At 41.9% G+C, this 4924-nt stretch overlaps 1 pseudogene; it reads left to right on the top strand.

Annotated features, from left to right (window-relative positions):
- The first annotated feature begins 3452 nt into the window (after positions 1 to 3452).
- On the top strand, positions 3453 to 4195 carry LOC116824884 (trace amine-associated receptor 2-like; annotated as a pseudogene).
- Positions 4196 to 4924: the final 729 nt, after the last annotated feature.

Here is a 4924-nt window from a genome sequence, read left to right as displayed (position 1 = left end):
TCCTGGGTCTACCCACACGGAGCCACTTCGAGGACCAGAGCCTAAGAGTTTATTTCTTTTCTCATTGAAGTTAATGGCAGGGATCCCATTGAGTTCAGTGGGGCAGGATCAGGCTCTAAATGCAGCTTTATATGAAAAGTTGAATTAGGCATGAAAGTGATAGCTTCTCCTTCTAGGTCCTATTTTAATGTAGAACACTAGTTTCAAATAGGGAATGCAGAATGATGTCAGTAGTTTCTCCTAGAGACATTGTTACATGGGAGAAAATAGAATCTACCCATTGTGTGCTCTCCCCACACCTGATGTCTGCAATTCAGAAATAAAGATTAAGGTAAAATATGAACTATGTGGGCATATGGCACATCTTACTTACACTGTGCATGCTGCCATACCATGGGTTACAAACAAAGGGCATTCAAGGTGAATTGTGAACCCAAAATAAATCCTTGATATTCTTTATTGCTTCTTTATGATGCCCCTTCTCTGCACTGCCTAGGCTCAAATTGAATATCCTTTCCTCATTCAGTTGGAAATGAAATTAAAGTCAGTTCTTTCCCAGATGTCAAGTTCCTGCAGGGAAGAGAATAACTGATTATATAAATAAAAATGTAAAATAAATAGACTGAAGTTCCCCCAACCTCTTGGTTGCCCTCTGACCCGGGTTTACAAAAATAGTTCATGAAGTTTTCTTGAAACATCAGGATGGACCAGCAAAGGCCACAAGCAACTTTTAAAATAATTTTACTTCATAGTTCACAGTTTAAAATATGTAATGAGAATAAAAAACACAAGCTGTATTAGTAGCTTTTAACATGCTGCTGTCCAGACAAAGGTTCCTCAGCCTATGTGCAAAATGCTGCTTCTAATGATTAGCAACAATTTTATTGTTACCAAAAAGGCAGATGCCTCAACACATCCAGCCTCACCCAGTGTGAATGGCACTATCTGAATAGTGGGTGACCCACTGACTTTGATGGGACTACTCATATAGATTAAGTTATCTACATGCTTAAATGTTATGGTATTGTAGTCATAGCTAACAATGCAACAAAATGTTATCAGCTTGTTTCTACCACATGAATTCTTATTTTCTTATCCTTTAGATGATGCAACTAATCAACTTTTGTCCTAGTTTTCTGATTTATTATTGATTTAAAGGTCTGTACTGAGGACAACTGAAAACTTTGTGACAGATAAAAATGCACCCAATTTCCTGAATGTTTTCTCTGCAAAACCTTAGTGTGCTGAGAAAACTTGGTCATATTTTCAAAATAAAACAGTATTTCTGATCAAAATCTAAAATGACTCCTGGGACTGCTGTGGAGGACTGCCTGACTGCTCAAAGAAAATGCCTGGAGAGAATCAGCTAGCCCACTACATCCATTACAGAGCCTATAACATGAATGTTTCCAATGGTTGATAAATTACAAGATATATTTTAATCTAATATTGTCAGTGAAAATCTGGTGACTTATGTTAGTGCTTCACTCAGCACATAGGGACCTGGTCTTGTTTGGGATTCAGGGCATTACTGTAATACAAATAATAAATAACTAATCAGTTTATTAAAGCTAATATAAAATAGGGATGAAAAATACATGACATTTAATTCACTGCTCTTCTACTCCCTCCCTGAATGCTTACTATTTAATCTGTTTAATTTTATCATATTGTTTTACATCAGTTGAGCTCATTAAATAGTCAACTAACTGTGTTTTATTCTAATATGAGCTATATTGCTACAAATATTACAAGTCACATACAAATATTATTGTCTCACCATATTAGCTAAGATTGTTTCTCCTAATACAACCAAAAACTTTATTGATTGCTCCAAATTTGAAAATGGATCTTGTCCTGAAATGTCCAGGTAATCAGGTGTTCAACGTGCAATGTATTTGTTCATGACTAGAGCCATCCTCATCATTGTCTTTGGAAATCTTGCCATAATCATTTCAATCTCCCATTTTCAAACAACTTTGGTCTCCAACCAACTTCTTGATTCTGTCCATTGCTATTACAGACTTTCTTTTGGGATTCACCATCATGTCCTACAGTAGGGGTAGGCAAACTTTTTGGTCCTAGTGCCACATCGGGGTTCGAAGTTTTATGGAGGGCCAGGTAGGGAAGACTGTGCCTCTCCAAACAGCCTGGGCCCTGCCCCTTCCCACTTCCTATCCCCTGACTGCCCCCTCCCAGTACCCCTGCCCTAAATCGCCCTCCTCAAGATCCCACCTTATATCCAACTGACCCTGCTTCCTGTCCCCGGGACCTCTTTCCCCTTATCCAACCTCCTCACCACCGCTGCCCCCTTATCATGCTGCTAAGAATAGCAGGAGCTCACAGCCCTGCTGCACAGCGGCGTAGCTGAGGGGCATGGGGAACAGCAGGGAAGGGCCAGGGGCTAGCCTCCTTGGCTTGGAGCTCAGGGGCCAGGCAGGACAGTCCTGCAGGCCAGATGTGGCCCATGGGCCGTAGTTTCCCCACCTCTGCCGTACAGCATGATCATATCTGTGGAGAACTGCTGGTATTTTGGGATCACCTTCTGCAAACTCCATTATAGTTTTAATGTGATGCTTTGTTTAGTTTCCATCTTCATTCCATTGCTGTTGATCACTTTTATGCTATCTGTTTGTAATGGTTTTGGGACTCACCACCTGGCTCCTCCTGTTGGCTGTCTCTGGGAATTAGCTGTCCAGTGGAGTGCCCCCTCCTGGTGGTGTTCCATCCATCGTCCCGCCTCGGTTGGCCTGTGGACCCACGTTGCTCTCAACTCATGGTTTCCTCTTCAGGACCACTGCCCTATGGTAGTGCCCTTTAGTCCATCCACACACCCTTCTGGGGGGGTGGAGGGAGTTGATCAGTAGTCCTACACCCCAGACACCATGTCCAACCACACCCTCTGAGTCTAGTCCCTCTTGTCAGGGATCTGGCATAGTCTATAATGGCCACTCCCTATGGCCAAGGGCCCAGTGTCCTGCTAGGGGGTGACCCAGGCCAGTCCTCTACTCTGGATCCTGGCCAAGGGACCCTCTGGCAACAGCCATTCTGCTCTCCTCCTGTCCCTTGTTATAATGGCTGCTCCCTACAGCCAATGGCTGGTGTACTGCAAGGGAGGAGGGAGGGACCCAGGTCCACCCCCTACTCTAGATCCCGGCCCAGGGACCCTCTGGCGGCAGCCATCCTGCCCTCCTTCTCTCCTTGTCTGTCTGCTTCCCTGGGCCGCTTCCCCTACAGCCCCATGCACCCACTAAGCCTTTTCCTTCAGGGCTGGCAGGCTGCAGGCTAGACCTCCCTTTTGCTCTGCAAGCCTGGCCAGCACTGCGCTGTCCGTGATGCTAGTCTCCTGCCTTTGGAGACTAACCTTCCCCTCTCAGAGGCCTGGGGCAGAGCGCAGCCTTCTTATAGGGCTTAGCCTGGCCCTGAATGGCTGTCTCCAAACTGGGCCCTGAATGGCTCACAATAAGGCCTTCCTTAATTGGCTCCCTGTCTGTGCAGGTGCCTTGGCCTGCTGCAGCTCACACTCTCAGGGAGTGGGGCAGTCCATCCCACTACACTGTTACCCACTGCATTATTCTAGCAAAATAACTTTTCCTGTGATAAGGCAATTGTTAGCAGTTTGTTGGACAATGCCAGCTGCTTTTGCTCTTGGGATTGTTTTTTCAGAAGTATGTGTTTCTGGAATACAAGGCGATAAGATTTTAGTAGTATGCTCTAGTTTGTATCCTATTGTGCCCAACAAATTATGGGGAACCATTTTGTTTACAGTAGATTTGTTTGCTCCCGGCTGAGTCATGATAGGGATATATGCAATTTTTTTTGTAATATCCAAAAAGCATGCACGTGTTGTGAACAATATGCCTGATGATGCAAACAATGATGTTAGAAGTCAGCTTTCCAAGAAAAAGCACAGAAAGGCTGCAATGACTTTGAGTGTAGTTATGGGGATATTCCTAATATGCTGGTTTGCATGTTTCTTTACATTCTTAACTGACCCATTTTTAAATTTCACTACTACTTTAGTTTTGTTTGATGCTTTAAACTGGTTTGGTTACTTCAACTCTACCTGCAATTCATTAATATATGGCTTTTTTATTCATGGTTTCAGAAAGCATTGAAATATATCTTAAGAGGTAAAATATTCAATCCACAGTCTCGTACAACTAATCTTTTTGCTAAAAATCAACCACAATAGAATATCTGAAATTGAAAACAAGATCCAATAGCAAAAACAAAAAAAATCCCTATGAATGACTAGATACTCATTGTTCAGTATATGTGGTCTGAAAGATGCAATATACAGAACACTTTCACCAAGCACTTTATTTTAATCTTATATTTTATCTTGATTTTAATTTATTCTTTTTTTCATATACCCTTTTTCTAGGGTAGTATTTAATTTCTAATTATGGAATATTGAATACATGTCTTCTTAAACGTATGGTTTCAGAAATCCTTTGAATATTAGGTAAAATATTTAATCCACATTTCTGTATGTGTGCAGCTAATCTATTTTCCGAGGCACACTATATGTGGCTTCTTAGAGCAAACATAACTGATACTAACAGTGTAACTCTCTGTCCTCCTCTAGTGGCTGGACCATGTGTAGATGTTTGAATCTGCTATTGCTGCCAAGCAAATAGATCTGGTGTGAAGTTCTGGCCTCACTAAAATAAATGGGAATTTTGTAGTTGACTTCTCTGGAGGCAGGATTTGAACCCAGTTCTTTTAGCTCAGACAATTGAAGCTGATACTGTCTGGACTGAATGCACGTATTCACTCCTCACAGATGACCCACTCAGACATGTTGTTATGCAACAGTAATATTTAGTTGTTAAAATTCCCCATGATATTCATGGTAACGTATATTGTAGATCTAGATTTAAATTTGACATTAATGATTTAATACACTGTAAATGCATTG

Source organism: Chelonoidis abingdonii, chromosome 3 (genome assembly GCF_003597395.2).
Source record: "Chelonoidis abingdonii isolate Lonesome George chromosome 3, CheloAbing_2.0, whole genome shotgun sequence".
Classification (NCBI taxonomy): domain Eukaryota; kingdom Metazoa; phylum Chordata; order Testudines; family Testudinidae; genus Chelonoidis; species Chelonoidis abingdonii.
The sequence above is the reverse complement of the archived record's forward strand: the minus strand, read 5'-3'. Positions and strand labels throughout refer to the sequence as shown.